We start from the raw sequence: 19,723 nt of genomic DNA, 5'->3' as shown, positions 1-19,723 counted from the left end.
TTCGGAGTCGGACATTTTGTTCCTTTGGACGCCGCGCTACCCCAGGTAGTAGCAGGCCCTGTTTTAGGGGCAGCGCTCCCTGGGGATCGGGATCGAGACCCCTCGCACCCAGTGAGGACGACCCCGGAGACGAAGACCCCCACCTGATTTTTCTTTTGCTGTCGCCACCAGGCTGGTAAGATCGGGCCCCGCTCTGGGGACCTTTCCGACTTCCCCCCTGCCTTTTTAACCTTCCCTTAGGGGTACATGCCCTTCATTGGGGACCTACCCCCCACCCTCTTCCCCTGAGGCTCTTCCTCATCCCCGCGCCTTTTTTGTTTTATCTTTCCTGTGGGGTCGGTATCCCCAGACTTGGGGCCCGGACCCACCACCCAAATCCTTTTTCCCTTTGCTGAAACCCCAGACTTGGGGACAGTGGGGGGAGCAGGGGCTGGTGGCGAGTAGCTTGTTGTTTTAGTTTTTGTTATTTTTCAGGCGGGTGGTTGTACCACCAGTGGATTTTCCCCCTTTCTAGTGACAGCAGTTCCTGCACTAGAAAGGAGCCATGGGTGCTGGCTTGGGAAAATCCCAAAAGGAGGTCTATTATGTTGTTAAAGGTTTGCTGCTTGGGGGTGGTCAGAAGGCCCCCAAGCAAGAGTTAAAGTTTTTAGTTAAGTGGGTCTTTTCAAAGTTCCCCGAAGTTTCCCCGGAACTTGCCAAGCAGCCACGGTTTTGGGCAGCCGTTTTGGCCAAATTAGAAGAAGCTGTTAATTCCGGGGAGACTAAATTAGCAACCGTGGCATTCTGGGCGGGCAGAGTGCTTGCGGCACTCCGCTCGTCAGGGGAACCTAAGAAAAGGCCCGCAAGTTTTGGTTTATCCCCCCGTTCCCCTCGTTCTGTTGCCCTTACCCCTCAATCCTTTCCCTCTTCCCTTAGGCAGGAGCCCTCGAGGGGGATTTTGAAGGCCGACAAGAGGCAGGGGGTCCATCCTTCCCCTGCTCCCCCTCGACCTGCTCAGCCTCCCCCTTCGAGGAGCCCTGGCCAGGTTCCTCTTCTTTCCTCACCCTCTACCCCAGTTCCCAAATCCCCAGTTGAAAAGACCAAAGTTGTTCGGTTTCTTGATGATCCACAAAATGGCTCCCTGGGAGCCCAAGATGGCGGTGGCCACGTGGTCGTTCCCGCCAGGGCTCCTTCTTCTTCGGTTAACCCCTTCCTCCCTTGCCCCAACCCCTTCCTTCCCCCAGACCCAACCTCCTTTTCGGTTACCCTCTCCTCATCCTCTCCGTCCCCACCCATTCCTCCGTCCTCCGCCCCTCAATCAGCTCCTCCCCGAACTCCTCCCCCGGCTCAGCCCCCCATTCGCTCCTCCCCCGCTCCGCCTCTGTACTTCCCTCCGCCTCCGAGCGTCACCCAGGGGGCGGAGAGGGGTGGTTGGTCACGCCCACTCCCTCACCCTGCGTCATTGCCAGACCCCGCCTCAACCTCCTCCAGTTCCGGTTCCCACGCTCCTCCTTCCGGTTCCCACGCTTTGTGTTCCGGGCGGGGGGGGGTGGATGACCGGAAGCCGGAGCAGGCGCCCTTGTTGGAAGCCGCTCCGGTTACCTACCACCTGAGTGGGGAGGGGACCCCTCAGGCCCAGTGGGTGCCTTTAGCACAGGCCCGGATCAAGGAGCTGTGCAAGGCGCAGAAGGACTACTCCCGGGGGTCAGAGTACTTCCGGGGTATGCTCCGCAATGCCCTTGCACAGGGAGATCTGGTGCCGGCTGACCTGAGGGCCCTCTTCTCCAGCCTTGCTAGGCCCATGGAGTTTAGGGTCTGGGTGGGGGAATGGAGGAGGGAGATATTGGAGGTTCTCCCCAATATGTGGGGGAATCCTGCAATGTCTCATGACGCAGATGGTCTGGTAATCACCCAGGAACACCTTTTGGGTGAGGGACAGTGGGCAGAGGGGGCAGCTCAGGCGAAAGCCTTACTCCCCTCCCAGCTTGTGGAGACCGCCCGGGCAGCTGAGCGGGCTTTCTTCAAGCTGGAGGTGGTGACCTCCCAATGGGAGGAGGATGAGGTCCGGCAAGGAGCGCAAGAGCCATACATGGCCTTTATCGAGCGCCTCTACCGATATGTGGAGGCGCAGGCGCTTGGGGATGATGACAGGGAGAGGATGCTTCAGCGGATGGCATTCAGCAATGCCAACGCTGAGTGCCGCAAGGCTATAAAAACTCTCCCTCGAAGTCCCCAGCCCACGATAGAGGCCATGATTGAGGTCGTGGTGCGTCAGGTCTCCCTGGCACCACGGCCCAAGAGAACATCTGTGGCTTTTGTTGAATGCCCCGAGCCGGACTTCATGGAAGCAGAAGCTGCCCCCGTGGCCGGACCCCCAACACCTGGGTCCGGCAGAAGGTCATCAGCCACCCACCCCTGCCATCTTTGTGGCAAAGTCGGGCATTGGATGCCCCAGTGCCCGATGCGCCTTGATTACTTAGAGTACAGGCGGAAGCGAGAAAGGGAGGAGAACAAAGAAGCAAAAAACTAAGTTTGGAGCGCAGCCCCTCCCTGCGCGATGATAAAAGTACGGCGGGCTGTTCAACAACCTGCGGGGAGGGAGGAGACAGGAGAGGACCGCCGACATACATGTTGCCGGATTTGACATATTTTTCTGACGTGACCTTATCTACCTGTGGTGCTGTACCTGCAATTAACACCATGTCCTCTGCTTCTCCATACAGGCTGCAGCTGACTAGGGACCTTTACATCCCTAGCAGTAACATCCAGCTGGTGTCTGTCGACCTGCAACATCCGGGTCGCTGGAGGAAACTGGGACGTTGCAGGTGGACCGTTGTCGGAGACACCAAGCACACACCGCGAGACATCCACATCGTCCCTGGTCTGGTAACTACCGACCGGGACCGTTTCGCGGTAGGGCTGTACTGTGTCCGACCCCCACTTTTCCTCCCCAAGGGACAGGTCATTGCCCAGGCCATTCCAGTGCCAGAAGAAGATCCCTGGACGATTTCATCGGAGAAGACATCGCCTCCGACCGTGGCCTGGGCACAGCTAGTGGGGAGGGAAAAGCCCCGCCTGACCTGTCAACTTTCGTTAGGCGGGGACAAGAAGATAGTGAGGGGTCTTTTGGACACAGGTGCAGATGTGACGATCATTCCCTCTCGGGAGTGGCCGTCACATTGGGGCTTGCAAAGCGCTGCGGGCACGATCTCTGGTGTTGGGGGCCTTCAATTGGCAAACCAATCCAAGAGCATTGTACAAATTAAGGGGCCCGACGGGCAATTGGCCTCGATACGCCCGTTCGTTTTGGATTATACAGAGCCTCTCTGGGGAAGAGACCTACTGGCCCAGTGGGGAGCCAAAATTGACCTCCCGAAGGCTCCCCAGGTTTTTCGGGCAGTGGCCACTGAGGAGCGCCGGACCTGGAAGCTGAATTGGCTTTCTGATGAACCAGTACAGGTCAAGCAGTGGCCACTCAATAAGCAAAAATTAAAGGCACTCAACGAGCTCGTTCAGGAGCAGCTACTGAAAGGCAACCTGGAGGAGACCATGTCACCTTGGAACTCCCCAGTGTTTGTCATCAAGAAACCCAACAAAGACAAGTGGCGACTCCTGACCGACCTCCGCAAAATTAATGAATTAATAATTGACATGGGTCCTCTTCAGCCAGGGATGCCCTCCCCAGCAATGCTCCCCCAAAATTGGAATTTGGCTGTAATTGACATAAAGGATTGCTTCTTCCAAATTCCCCTTCACCCTGACGATGCTCCGCGCTTTGCGTTCACAGTTCCGTCCATCAACTGTGAGTCCCCAGCCAAGCGCTATCATTGGCGAGTGCTTCCACAGGGCATGAAGAACAGCCCTGTGATCTGCCAATGGTATGTCGCTTCGCTGCTGTCACCCATTCGTACAGCCCTCGGGATGCCGTCATTGTTCACCATTATATGGACGACATCCTCGTGTGTGCGCCCGACCACAGTCTGCTTGCCCATGCGCTTGACCTGACAACCAATGCGTTGGTTGCTGCAGGGTTCGAGCTCCAGCAGGACAAAATTCAGCGGATGCCACCTTGGAAATACCTGGGCCTTGAAATTACAAAGCGGACCATTGTTCCGCAAAAATTGGCTATTAGGACAAAGGTCCAGACCTTAGCAGATGTCCATCAACTGTGTGGGTCTTTGAATTGGGTGAGACCCTGGCTGGGCATTTCAACCCAAGACCTAGCCCCCCTTTTCAATTTGTTGAAAGGGGGAGAGGGGCTCAGTTCCCCTAGGGCTCTCACCCCAGAGGCGGAGGTGGCCTTGGAGAGGGTACAAAAAGCTATTTCGACCAGGCAGGCCCATCGTTACCATCCGGGCCTGCCATTCAAATTTATAGTACTGGGAAAATTGCCACATCTTCATGGCATCATCCATCAGTGGGACGACAGTCCGAAGGACCAAGGCTCAGGAGAGAAGCTCTTAATAATAGAGTGGGTCTTCCTGAGCCACCATCGGTCCAAAAGAATGACACGGCCACAGGAGTTGGTAGCCGAACTGATCCTCAAGGCAAGATCGAGGATCAGGGAGCTTGCAGGGTGTGATTTCTCATGCATCCATATTCCAATTGAATTGGAATCGGGCCAATTAAAATTAAAGACCTTTGAAGAACTGCTGCAAACCAATGAATATCTTCAGTTTGCACTTGACAGCTACACTGGGCGCATCGCAGTAGATCGGCCGGCCCACAAATTATTTAATTCGGAGTTTAAATTATCCCTAAAGAAGGTTCAGAGCAGGGAGCCGCTGGATGCTTTGACCGTTTTTACGGACGCGTCTGGAGCATCCCACAAGTCAGTGATGACTTGGAAGGATCCTCAAACTCAGCAGTGGGAGACCGATGTTGCTGTTGTGGAGGGCTCTCCACAAGTTGCTGAGTTAGACGCAGTTGTCAGGGCATTCCAGAGATTCCCTGGACCTTTCAATTTGGTCACAGATTCTGCGTATGTTGCAGGTGTAGTGTCCCGAGCTGAGTCAGCAGTTCTTCAAGAAGTCACGAACAAAAGATTATTTGAATTGTTGAACAGGCTCGTCGAGTTGGTCTCCCACCGCGAGCATCCATTTTATGTCATGCATGTGAGATCACACACAGACCTGCCGGGGTTCATTGCGGAAGGCAACCGTCGTGCCGATTCTTTGGCCGCGGCTGCTGTTTCGCAGGCCCCTCTCCCAGATGTGTTCGGTCAGGCTAAGATCAGCCACCAACTGTTCCATCAAAATGCGCCTGGCCTGGTTCGTCAATTCAATCTGACGCAGGAGCAGGCCAAGGCGATTGTGGCCACATGTCCCCAATGCCAGCATGACCAAATGCCTACCGTGGCCTCGGGGGTTAACCCCCGAGGGCTGGCAAGCTGTGAGGTGTGGCAGATGGACGTAACACACATCCCATCTTTCGGTCGATTGTGTTACGTCCATGTCTCAGTCGATACCTTCTCCGGAGCTATCTACGCTTCTGCCCACACAGGTGAAAAGGCAGCGGATGTTCAGAAGCATCTGCTTCAAGCATTCGCTGTCTTGGGCATCCCTAGGGTCCTAAAAACAGACAACGGCCCTGCGTACACTTCCAAGGAACTGCGGAGCTTCCTGCAACAATGGGGAATAGTTCATAAAACCGGCATCCCCTATTCCCCGACAGGCCAAGCCATGGTGGAAAGGGCCCACCAGAGCCTCAAAAAGATCCTGTCCCGACAACAACCGGCAATGAAGGTGGAGACCCCCCACGTCCGGCTGTCAAGAGCTCTTTACACCCTCAATTTTCTGAATTGCTCCTTTGACAGCCAAAATCCTCCAGTGGTCCGGCATTTCGGCAGTCACCAGCAGCTGCAGCCCAAAGCCAGGCCGCCGGTTCTTGTAAAGGATCCGGAGACCTGGCGGACGGAGGGCCCCTTTGACTTGGTGACTTGGGGGAGGGGATACGCTTGCGTGTCCACTCCCTCAGGCCCCAAGTGGGTTCCATCTAAGTGGGTCAGGCCCTTCGTCCCAAAGCAGAGGACCAAGACAGAGGCAGTACCGCAGGTCCGGCAAGCGTGTTGGCGTCGGCGAAGGAAGCAACACCACCAACCGTCTTCCTATTCTCCTGAGCTTCCCCCTGTTTTTGAAGAACCCTCCCCTCCAGCTTCTCCTCCACCCCTTGACCTCTTGTACCACCTTTCCTCCTATTCCCCCCCAGCTCCAACCGTTACCCCTCGCATGTTTTATTTAAATTGGTTGTTTGGAGAGGAACCATTTCTGTGATTTCCATATACTTTTACCGCTCTCTTTTCATTTCAGTTACAACAAACATGACATAATCTTTTTGACTGGGATGTAAATTTGTCTGGGGAACCCCAGTCCTCCAGCAGCTCCATCTCTGAGCCCCAGTGCCCAAATGTCCCAGCAGGTAAGGAAAATTTGTCATTTTGATTATTCCAAGCAAAATGGGCCCAGCTATGCAGTGATGTAAACTGACTCAGCAGTCACAGGAGTGATGCTGATTTTTGCCAGCTAAGAAGACTGTTATATTATATTTTGCATGTCTGTGAAGACCTTTTCTGAAATAGTGTGTGCTGATTGTCTCTCCAAGGCAGAAACATGCCAGCAATTGAAATTAGCCATGCATAATGCATTTGAGGTAACACTTGGGTTTATTGCCTCTTGGTAAGTTATTAAGCTTTTATTGAAGCATATTTTGTATGAGTGTCAGTAATGTGTTTCACTTCTTTAGCACATCTCAGTTAAGGGTTCTCAAGCAGGCTGCAAATGCTAATGAGCCGAGATTTGCAGTGCTCCAGCGGGGAAGGCAAGCAGCATCATTGCAGGTCTGCAGGTCAGGATTCTGAGGGATGGAGAGGCCTCCTAAAGACAACACAATAAAGTTCAGATGATGGTTCCTGCCCTTTCTGTCAGCACCTTGAGTCCTTTTGCCCTTTCTGCCCAGCAGTATGGAAGAAATTAAGCTTGCCCATGGTTGCTGGCTGCATCCCCAACAGCAGCAGGATGCTGGATGCACCCAGAACTGGACATCCTGTTTGGTGCCCCCTATCCCTGGGCAGAGTTGGCCCCTCTGACCTCACAATCCTGCCTGTGCCCGCACTCTCCTTTTCTGCCAAACTCTGTGATTCCTTGTCTGTGGTCTCAAGCATGCTCTTGCCAAAGTCCTCATCACAGTGCATCTTTCCAGCTCCTGGCTCTTGGCTTCAGCCCTGCCTGCTCTGATCCTGCTGTTCTCCCCCTAACAGCAGCACTTGGGGGCTCCCTCACGCCCTGGTGTGCCCCCTTGCACACTAAATAATTGCAGCTGTAGTACAGAATTAAAGCCACAAGTGGGAAATCTTTCCAAAGCTCTTTTTTCAAGACACATTACCTCAGAGGACAGCTCTGCTGAGACCTCCATGCTAGCATACTTTAAGCGTGAGGGCTTAGTGTAGCTGGAAATCTTTGTCCTTTATCACATGCTCTGCTCTTGGGAACTCATTAGGAGTCAAGCCGGAGAGGAACTATGCCACCAAAGGGCAGAGGGACAATGCTGTGAGGCACTGAGATGGCCCCTGCCTTCCTTCCAAGTCCTTGCTGGAGTCCTGGGGCTGCTCCTGCTGGTGCAGAAACCCCAAAACCAGCAGGTACCTTGTGCATCAGTGGTCCCAGGAGGCTGCTGAGCCTTCTCCTCCAGGGCTGCCTGCTGCTCTGCAGGATCCTGGTGAAGCAGAGCTGGCAAACACGCCCCTGCAGCTACACTGTCCCTCCTTCTGTCTCCTGCCCTCCCAGTGGGAGCAGGGCCACGGCAGCTCCCAGGACACAGGTGAACACTTGTAATGCAGCTTGCATCAGCCCCTGCCTGCAAAGGGCTGAGCCTTTGCACTGAGCCCAGCACAAAGTGCCAGAACAGATGGAACAAATTAGCAGCCATTCCTCTTGTATGGAAACAGAGGAGGAATTTCCACTTGGAAACTTACTGGTTTCACAGAGAAAAGCAGAGCAAAATTCTTCCCAAGAATATTTCTGGGTTTCACATTCTCTGAACCTCAGAGAAAGGAAAAAGAATTCTTATCATTTGCTGTGCCTGTGTTTGTGCAAAAGTAGAATGCAATATGGAGATTGTTTACCCAAAGTGATGGTGTTTTGTTTACTTTCCTATCAGGGCCAAGTGTCTGTGTGTGTGTCGGGACTGTCAGCTGTCACAAGATGGTGGCAGTTGTGTGCAGAGTTGAGTGCTTGGCACATTCAGCTTAGATGTAATGTAATGTAATATAGTACAGAATAATATATTTTAATAAAGTAATTAAGCAGCCTTCTGATAAGATGGAGTCAATGCATCATTCTCTCCTCTCGTCAGGGGTTCCCTGCGAATTCAGTATACTGGTGTTTTCTTACACAAACTTTTTCCTCCTCTGACATTATCTTTTCTCCTTCAACATTGTGCCTGCTTGCTATTAACTTTAGAAGTTTCTTTCTTTCCTGTACTGGATACTTCCCCTACCTCCCCCAGCCCAGATCTGCCTCATGTCAGGAGATCTCAGACGTGCAAGCTGAAATATCAGGTCCATTGGAAGGAGTTTCTTTTAACAGAACTAGAGATGCTTTGAGGATACATTAATATAAGCTTTAAAAGAATCTCTTCCTCTCTCATTTTTGCTCTCTCATGCATTTAGATGTTTATACTAATTCTTCCCTGGATCCCTGAGATCTTTCCTAATTTCTTAAGAGATTAAGATAAGTTTCAGTGTGTACCACCACAAGTCAAACATTTTTCACTACTGGAGCTTTCAGAAAACCTCTAACTTTTTATTTTTTATTTTCTTTTCCTGAATGCAATGACCTGTAGAAGATTTTAAATGTTTTCTATCAACTCTCATGCAGTCACTTCCATTTTTTCCTCTGTGGTTAGTATTTCCCTCTAGTGTAGTTACTGCATTCAGTGCCCTGCTGGGTTCCTCAATCCTCAAAACTGAGAACTGTCACTTCTCAACACCTCTGATCAGCTAGTCAGTAAGAAATTCTCTCCTTTTCAGGCTGAATGCAATCTTCTCAATCTTTTTTATCAAGATTTAAAAGTATGAGTGGTAAAAGAACACAAGCCAACCCTTCCCTCCTGAAACATCAAGTGCATGTGTGTAGATATTTCTAAACTTTTCTTCCTCTTAGAGAAATTCCGCCACATTTGTGGATTCCAGGTTCACCCACTCATCCCTGATAAACCCCAAAGTTCCATGCCAGAGTTTAGTGGCTCATTTATCTATGAAATATTCCTGGATGAGCTGTTTGTACAAGTCCTTGTAAAAGGGACAGAGAAAGCAGTGTTGGATTTCCAAGCCCTAGTTTTGGTTCTCTGAGATGGGATAGTGAGTGGTCAGGATCTTGCTTGACTGATTTTCACAATGTAATCTCAATAAGAGCTAATTGTAAAGATGCTTGTTCTACCTAGACAAAAAAAAAGAACCCTTTATTTTTTTGTCCTTTTCCTTATTCCTTTTTCCTTTGCTCTTTTCCATTCTATTTATTTTTCTCTTTTTCTTTCAACTGCCATATTACACAAAAATGGTGCAGAGGGGACTTTCAGAAATTTAGTAATGATGTTTGCTCATTAGAAGTTTCCAAGGTTACATTGGGAAAATTTTGTCAGTCCATTTTGCCATTTCCTCTCACCCCAGGACCAAAGAATTTTTGCACTAATTTGTCAGCACAGATCAGCTCTGTCTGGACACTCAATTTTTTAGTAGACTAAGTATTTCAGTCACCTGATAGAATGAACTCTGGCAGATAAGAAAGAGGATGAATTAATCCAATGGAAAAAACTTTTATAAAGAAAGCCATAGCCATGTTAGAATTGTGGAAAAGAAAACAGAAAGAATGAATTTGAAAAAAATATAGGACATTGGAAATGAAGCTTGTTAAAAAGAGAGAAAGAGAGAGAGAGAATTAATCTTTTTTAAAATGTCCCTGTAGAACAAAATGGTACTTTCCTCGGGTTGATGCTGCCTAATAATGTTTCACAGTGTACAGTGTGCCAGTTCTTCTGTGCTTCTTGTCCTTTGTTCCCACATATCCATGGTGATTTGAAACTGGTAGAATTTAAAAGAAAGTGCTTTATGTAATTAACTGATTTCAGAAGCCTAAGTGTCTGTGCCAGAACAGTGAAAAAGAAATCAAATTAGTTCTTCATACAGCTTGGGAAAAAATGGAAAGCATCCAAAGGAAAATAACTGAGGCTGCATATGGGCTGATATTAAAGTTCAGGAAGTCCCTGAGCTGTTTGCCCATCTATCGATGAAAGCCAATCTTCCTCTAGTGATCTGCTTCAGATTTCAAACTGGAAATGTGCATGGAAAGAAGCCTATAGGGAACTAGAGAGAACACACACATATATATAGGTATATATACATGTATACATGTATATATACACACACAATAATTAATTTGTTTATTTGTTTTATTTATTTATTTGCTATATATTGTGAATCCTTTGTGCTTCCATGCTCTGTATAAGAATTATTACACAGGTGATCCATAGCTAGAATGTTAAAATAAGAAAGATGAGATAAGTGTTCCATCTTTGATGTTTTGAGATGCAGTCATAGGACTCTCCTTCTCATCAGCAACGTAGCAAGAGCAAAATGTTTGATTTCCAGTCAGTCTTGGGGATTATATCCTTTTTCATAAATTAAAACACGTAGGGACCCAAGTGTTTGGGTGGTAACTTCCAGATCCAGACAGCAGCGAGTCTGCCTTGCCTGTCTGGCATAGAGCTCACAATAAAAGCTTCTGTGAGCTGTTTGTCAGACTGGACTTGCAGGGAATGCTTTCTGCAAACCTTTTAGAGGCTGAGCTTTCTCAAAGCATCTGGGGAGGGCTACAAGCATAGATATTTAATGATGCCACAAGCTGCAGCTTCCAGTTCTGTACTTCCCAGTGTGCCTGTGAACTAATCCATGGGAATACAACAGATCCCAACTCTAACTTCCATCCAAAAATTGTAACCATTTACAGTTGTGTATTGCATTGGTTTCTGGTCTTTGTCTCCTCTCTGCTGAGGCATCCTCTTTACAAAGTCAATAAAAAGCTGATATATTCAGTGGTGGTATATTTAGGAGCCTTAGAAAGGATGGTGAAAATGCCATTCCCAGACCAATATAGGATTCTCTCCTCTGCATTTCAGACTGTAAGTATTATCCAATCCTGTCCCTCACATCTTCAAACGAGCAGCCGCTTAGTCCAGCTAAGTCCACAGGGTATTGAGTCCTTACTCTCAGGATTTCAGCCAGACAGTAATTTTTGCACTCTATTATAAACCTCAATTCAGCCATGAAAAATTTTGTGTCACATTAGAAAAGAGCATGGTAGTTCAAGAATGAATTGACAACATTCTAGCTCATTTTAGTAGCAAGTAAATGTTTTAAGTGGAAATGCTCAAAGTGATTCTAAAAAATTGATGGCTCCACCTGCTGCAGAAAAGGCTTTCCTACCTATCACCAGTACCTGCCAGTCTGAGATACAAAAGTGCACTTGGGCCACTTTAGATTTTAATCTATTGCTACTTTAATAGGTGTTCATGAGGCAGCTTCTGACAAGTGACTGTCTCTGAATATGATTTTCTTTAATATATTTTTCCCTTTGAAAAAATATTAACAGCCATTTCCTTGATGTTGGTTGCAACTTTGGGTCTGCTGGTTTGACAGATTTATAGATTTTACTTCCTTTACTTGTTTGCAAATCATGTGTTTTATCCTTTCTTCAGTCTGATTGTATCCAAGTATCTGCAACTTCTGCAGAAGCATTCATTGTTTAGAAGTTTCATAACTTTTCTTGCCTGCCCTGGTTTAATTTCACCTGGTTGCTGCTGTGTGGGTATTTGGGATTTTAAGGATAGCATTTGCCACATGCTGAATACTTGCTTGTTGGGAATTTTGGGGTAAATAATCAGAGGTAAAGGAAGAATTGAAATGTAAGTAGGAGAGAAATGAGTCAGGGAAGGACAAAGGAGATTTTTAAAAAATAACCAAAATAATTTATTTTTCTTCTGTGTACATGCATTTTGTAATAGATAAACACCTGACATGGACCAGAAGCAAAAGGGCCCTTCTTGGGGTGGATGTTTGAGGGCAATGAGAAATACTGGTAAATGCACTCTGAGGAGGCTGGTGCCAGGGCAATTTTGTTCAGCCAATGCCTCCCCAGGCACTGCTCTGTGCTGATGTGTGATGGTTTCTGACCACAATCGGCCCAGGGAGCATTGTGACAGAACCCATATCTACAGTCAGTGCCAGAGGTTTGCCTGGTGTTCCCAGCTTACCAGGGACCTTGGCAAAGGAAGATGCAGTCAGCATCTAGGCATTTGTTCTCTTACAGAATCCTTCTCCAGATGATTTCTGTGAATTTCTTAGATGAGGTTCTGTTTTTTGGTAAGGGACAATTAATGCATTTCTTTTCATATTGGATATATTTTCTGTCAATAGCTTATGTTTACTGCAAGCCAGGCACCAAGAAACATATCCTGCTGAGACTATCTGGCACAACTCTGAAGAGTTCAGACATTTTCCATCCCTTTCAAACTATGAGAAATTTATAGCAATAGCTTATTGGAGACAACAGTGCAATTATATAAAAGTATTTTGTCATCTACAATTTCCCCCAGCCAGCTGTGATATTTAAAAAACACTAGTCTCTTGCTGGGTTTCCCCTGCCTCTCCAGATCCCCTGCTCCATGTCCCCTGCCCAGCCCCTCCACCTCTCCAGCCTTCAGCACAGACTTTGCAGTTGATTTGTGTCCTGAAAGCTGCAGCTACAAACATCTTCTGAGCCTGACAGCAGATGAGTGCCGGAGCCTGAAGCAGATAAATCACACCTCCTGGATGCTAACTTTTCTTTGTGCTCGGAGTTATTTTAACTTCCTGCACAAGCATATGAAGGCGGAGGAATTGCCAGCTGTAAAGGACTGAAGGGACTTTCGTCTTCAAAGCTTTACTGCTCCTTGTCATTAGTTATGTCAATTCAGAAGGAGAAAAAAAAGGAAACCTTTAGACTGATGAGAATACATTGACAGTCAAAACCTTTCCTGGAATATTAATAGAGGATTATATGAGATTCCTCTCCAAACAGCCAACAGATCCTGTTTTCCCTGCAATAAGCCAAAAGACATTCCATCCATAACAATCCAAAAATTCTTGTGATAAGATTTAAAATATTTAAGTATTTAAAATATGAAGTACTAAATAGAAAGAAAAAAAAATCAAACCTAATGTGAGCTTTCTTTGTGACAGATTTTGCTGATAGTTATTAAAAAAAAAGGGCAAGGAAGTGCTGCACATCCCATACAAAGGCCCTTGGAGCAGGGAAGACTTAAGGAAACAAAACCATTTTTGTCTTGGTGCTGTCAGATGCTCTCTGCAGAATCAGACTCTGCATAACCTTTCTTATGATTATTACAGGCATTTCATCCTCTCCTTAAGTGCCCCCAATAAAGAAAGAAGCACAGTCTGCTCTGGGTGCTCTTCATCCTGCAGGGACGGAGGGTTTGGAGGGGAGAGGAGTCCAAGCAAAGTCTCCATGTAGACACAATGATTTATATGTTCAAGTCCAGTTTTCAAACTCTCTCTTATTTTTTTATTATATTAATAATTTCTTCTAATGTGTGCATATTTAAGTGCAAATTCTTTTTTTGGGTAAGAGACCTTTCTTCTATCCTTGATGTAAAATTATGTAACTCTTCTGCAGACACCAGAACTGAATGGTTCCATGCTATAATAAAATCAGTTCACAAGCAAAGTCAGTGTCAGAACAGATGTTATAAGTTTAGCCCAGAAAGTCTAAGAAGTCTCATGGTTTTGTCACAACACTATGATGGAAAATGGTAGCAGAAATGTTACTCATACTTTTTGTCTGACACTCTCTATGTGGTTTCCAAAAACCTCATTATGGAAATATGTATTCAGCATCAAGACTTGTATGAAAAAAGAAAACCCATTAACACATTTTAATAATAAGCCATCAATAACAGTACTAAAGTTCCCAAGAAAAGGCACAGTATAAAATGTTTTTTTTTTCTTTGTGCAAAAGGACTGAGCAGAGAATAATGTACTACTGAGCAGGAAATGGAATGATAAATGCCTGCAGAGTTGTTCTGTCACTTTATGCTGACTAACACTGATTGAAAGGTAGCTTCCAATGACAGCTGCAATATTTTAAACATAGGTAGTAGCTATGTGTATTGAGTACACAGGCTTACAAAGACACCTTCACTTTGAAATTGCCTAAAATCCTAAAAGCAATGAGAAATTTTTAAACTGAGCAGGTGTTTACTGCAAGAAAAGACACTCTGAAAAGAGATTAAATCCTTTCAGAAAAGTTATCTTAAGTGCTAAGTGTAGACTCTGTGCAAAGGCTTTCCCCTATGACAGAGAAAACATTGTCTTCTTCTTAGGAAGGAAACACTTTGCAGTCCAGGGCAGAAAAAGTGAGAGCTGTGATGTGCAAAGCACTGAATCAAATAGACCTCTGATTGATGGTACTTAAGGCACATCCAAGTCTTTTATTTATCTCCCACGAAATGGAGACAACTGGTTGTGCTCTGGTGATTGAGAAGTGACAGAAATCACCCTAGAAAAATTCCATTTATTTTCTTTCCTGGAGGAATGGAAAAAGAGTAAAGCTGCATAGAGGCAGGGCTTTACAGGGATTTAGGACTTTAAAATGAGGATGATTTTAATGAAAAAGCATTATGTCTGCACATTCATGTACTTTTTTGCAAATATTTGCAATAGAACTGTTTATATGGCCTAAGAGTACTAATCTTTAATCATAATTCCTTAGACTGTGATATCTCTGACACAGAGGTCTTCCTCAAACCATCATTTTTCTACTTTTTTTTGCCAACAGCCCATCTCATTGGTGTGTTGTGTGTGGAAGGAGGCCATTGATAATGCACCTGAATATACAGAATTGCTGGAGAGGCTCACAATTCAATTCCAGATTGTATGTGCTGCTGCAAGTAAGGAAACATCTCATTGAAATACCTCCCATGTCTCCACGTCTCCAGCTTGAATGAGTATGGAAAGGCCTAACCCATCTAAGAGGGGATTAAAGAGTTACTGAGCATGATTGAACCCAGAGCAAGTGCTTGAACAACAAAGTGAGTTTGTATATTCCCACAACTTTCACTGACCCCAAGGGTGATGTGAAGTCTCACCCTGGCTGCCCTGTAGCAGAGGACTCAATAAGGAGCTCCTAGAGGCCATTTAAGTCTAGCTGGGGACTGTCCTCTTTTTATAAACAGCAATAAATCAGCAGTTATGCAACCAATGAATTCACACCATGAATCTACATTTACCAATTTGCATTAATGTTGGATAATGTCAGTGAGAAGTAGCACAGACATTAGTTCACTTAAGGTTATGAATACCCTTGGGGCTACCCAATTTTATGTATTTCTATTGGCCATGAGAAGGTCTCTGGGACTTCTTCTGAGAATAGTCCCAACCAATTCCATCCTATAAATCATTTTACATAAAACTCTGAGCTAGGCTTGACATTCTTGTTTATGTTCTACTAAATACAACAGAGGAGCTTAATGTATAATGAAGGAAAGGAGTGTCTGAATCCTCCAGCTAGAGCTAGAAAATGACTTACTGAATCTTGCTTTCTCGCACATTTAGAATCTAGGAGTTTTTCACATGAGGAGAGGATAGTTTGTTCTAAAGTGGCTGCCATTTGAAAGTTATTTAAGATTAGGAATATTATAAGGTAATAAGTCCGGCAGAGTTCCCTGCCAAAGATTTTGATTTATCTCATTCTCACTACTCACTTGCAGTTCATGTCATTTTTTTCCTGATTCCAATTTTTCCCTGTCAGTACCCTATATCTCCAGACTCCTCTTGGCTACAGGAATGATATCCACAATGGGAATAAAAATTGTTTAGCAGAATAAATGCTTCACTATGAGGGCTTGGACTAACATCCAGATAAAAGCTGTGGTAGATGTTCCTTGGTGTGATTTTTTTTAACGGTTTGGCACAGATTGTTGCTTAGTTATCCAAATCCCAGTTTTGATCCTATCCTGCACCATTCCAAAATAGTGTTTCCTCAGAAAGTTTTGCTGAGCAGTGCCTCCCAAACCTTTCTTACTGGGTTTTGCAATAATTGAAAAGCAGTGTACAGCTTAGCTGATAGCCCAAACTGCAGGTGATGCTTCCAAAGCCCTCATCCCTAATTTACAGAGAGGGATCTGGATTTACATAAGGACAGCTTTGCAACTTCACCTTTCCCTTTTCTAATTAACCCCTGCTTGCATTATACTTCACATGGGGATTCATCACCTGCTTTATTGATAAATTTTGATAAGCTTCTTATGTTGATTAGAAACAAAAGATGACGGTAGTCTAGGGAATCTTTAATATGGCAAAGTGTTTGCTCTGTGAATCTCTGCTTTGAAAGCCATGTAGGCAATGCTCGGGCTTGAGAAATGCAGAGGCTATAAAACCTTAATTGCTCCTTCCAACACTTTGAAAAACAAATTCTCTTACTATTGTGTTCTTTGCAACCAATTATATTCATGGTATAAGTGAAAAACTTGCTTTAAAAGGGTATTTCTTTTTACTCATTTTCATCTTCAGAATGATGCTTAGGTGCATTTCCAAAAAATAATCAGAATATACATTAAAGGAATTCTTCAAAGGATTTTTTGTCCAGCAACTGCTCAAAATAGGTCCAACTTCAATGTCAGAAGAGGTAGCACAGAGATATTCCCAGATGAAAATTGGAAGGAATAGAGATACCCAGATTCTCTGGGCAATCTGTTCTTGCATTGAACCACCCTCATGGTGAATTTTTCCTCATATCCAGTTGAAATTTCCTTGCAACTTGTGACTGTCACCTTTACTCTTCATTGTGTCCCTCTGTGAAGAGTCAATATTTTTTTTCCCCTCCTTTGGGAAGGGGAGGATAGCAATTAAATCTCCCTTTGTCTTCTCTGGAGTAAGCAAACCCAGCTGTCCCAGCCTGTGATCCTGCATGTGCTCCAATCTCCACTCTTTCTTTGTGATCTTCACAACATTTACCACAAGTGATACAGTAAGTAATGCAAATCAAATTATTTTTGAATTCCAGCTGGAGTAAGATGAAGAGGTAATATTTTTTTGCAGAGTTTTAATGCAAGTTTGAATATAAAATAACACAGATAATGGAATTGGGCATGAAAACAAAACAAGGACCAGCAGTGTCACTGTGTCCCAGTGGCTCTTAAGTCTTCATTCCCTGCACTATCCCTGAGAATCCATAAACGTAATATGGCACTGTAGATCCATTGCACATTGCATTTTGAATACCATAAACACAGCAGTTTAGGGAGTAAGTACAGCACTGGCTCCAGCTGATGCTCATAGGAGATAAGGCACAACCCCAGTGGGATCCAGTCCCTCAAAAGCACCATCCAGACTCACAGGAGACTGCAGGCTGGGATGTCCTAAAACCAATGGAAGTCACTTACTGGACTTAGCAGAGCTGCACAAGTTGCTTGCAGTTTCCAGAAGTGGTGCCTTGTTTAAAACACCAGGCCTGATTCATCACTTTTTAATAGAGGTTTAATGGGGTGTGAATCACATTTGGCATTTTCTAAAACTTAGAAGCACTGGTAGAACTACTCTCAATTCATAAACTTAAATATATATGTTAGGATAAGATTTTACTTTTAAATTTAAGAAGATAGTAACGCCCAGTAATCATAATTAAGGGTGTAATAGCAAAACAGTAATTTTCTGGAAACATTGTATATCAAGAAAAAGAAAACTTGTAACATTACTGATTTATATTGTCATCTTGAGATTCATATATACTTTTTGCCATTTTCAAGTATGAATGCAATGGAAAACATTATTTCAAGACATTCATTCCTGTAATATTTCATTTCTGGAGGTTTTTTTTTCCTGACTTGTTAATACAATGTTCAAAATCCCATATCTCTATTTTTTTTTTCCCAAATCCTGTTAATTTTCTTCTTCCTCACTTTCTTCATCCATTTTACCTTATCTAGCTTGCAAGTAGAAAGGGGAGAGAGGAGCAAGGAGAAAAACAGTACATCCACTTTAATTCTCTATTCAGGTATAAAAATATTCTGCAAACATTTTCAATTTTGTTATGGAACACATTTCAACCAGCTCTAGAAGTTTAGGTAAAAATTGCCTAAGGTAATTCTGTCACAAATAGAAGATATCCTCATCTTCCCTAGCTGTGATGTTTGGCAAATAAAAAGAAAAATTGTGGCAGATTAAAGTGACATGTACTTTCCCAATTCTTGGTTTCATTTATTAGCTGGAAGAGAACTGCTTGATGTTTTTTTCCTTTTTCTTTTCTGATCTTTCTCACTTATTTAAAAGGAATAAAAAGAACTGGGCTGGAAACCCTCTCACAATCTCATAAAATGCCTCTGCATGATACTGCACATTTTCTTCTCCATTCTGTCAGTTGTTATAGTATATTTTATACAGAAAAGCCTTGGGAAATGTAAACCATGATTGCAGTATATGTCCTCTTGTTCTTGAAAGGCACTGTATTTAAGGAAGACTCATACCATGATTCCTGAGACCTATTTTTAATCCTGTCAATATCTCATTTTATGACCTTGGGCAAAACTTCCCTCTGCCCTTCAGGCTACTCATCTGTTATATAGGAACAGAAATCTGAGATGCTTTAGGGCATTATGACGTTTAATCAATATCTGTAGATTCCTCAGGGATGCTCAAAGGAAATTTGTCATCAAAATGGACAGTTTACACCAGTGTACATATATCCTATCAACCAAAACCTTCTGGAACCTTCTTATCTTGAGGCAGGGAGTAGAGATCATAACCTATGTATCTGTTTCATTTACTCTCATCTGCCTACTGCCAGCTGCATGCACAAGTAGTGAAAATCACTGCCCAATTTTTCCCATTCATTTTTTTATAAGCAAATGCAAACAGTGAAGAGAGCATGCTCTGACAATGACCCTTGGGGCACTACTGGGCTGCCCACTTTCGAAAACTATGGTTTTCTGGTTGTTTGTGAGCTGCCATCAACCCAGTAGAGTGATCTGTCTTCTCTCTCACTGGTTTTATACAAGACAGCAGTATGAGGCAAAAGAAACTCCAAACTAGGATGCCCTTGCTGTGAGTGGGATCCCATTGTGAGTGCAAGGTAAAGGAGAGGTGAAGAAGCAGAATAAATTCATCCAACTGAAGGATATTTTAGGCTGTGAGTGCCTTATCAGCTATAATGAAACTGGGCCAGTGAGGTGGCCAACGACAGGCACTTTTCAAGCTTTTTTGGGGTGACCATGTGATGGTACTACTGTGAAACATGCATTAAAAAATATTTAGTTATTGATAAACTTCATATGATGATACTGCTACTCAAAAAAAAAAAAAGGCTTATTCAGGGTCACGCACACAGTTGGCACCTCTGTTTGTAGTTCTCTTTTTCTTGCAATCATGGGCATTAAATTTATCAATGCATTGGCACTGGGTCAGAGGAAAGTAGGTATTTGGATGGGAGATTGTTATATAACAGCTTAGCTTGAAGAGCATTTTCCAGAGTGAAATGCTCATAATTGACCCTAATTAACTGTGAAGTCAATGATTTTCTTGAATTTTTAACAGGTTTGCATCATGTGCAGAAGATAGGCATTTCATAGTTCAAGGCTTTCACAGGTTCCCCTGATTAAGTCAATGTAATAGAATAGCTTACTTAAACTTGAATACACTAAA

This window comes from Zonotrichia leucophrys, chromosome 3, assembly GCF_028769735.1.
Source record: "Zonotrichia leucophrys gambelii isolate GWCS_2022_RI chromosome 3, RI_Zleu_2.0, whole genome shotgun sequence".
Classification (NCBI taxonomy): domain Eukaryota; kingdom Metazoa; phylum Chordata; class Aves; order Passeriformes; family Passerellidae; genus Zonotrichia; species Zonotrichia leucophrys.
This window is presented reverse-complemented; position numbering follows the sequence as displayed.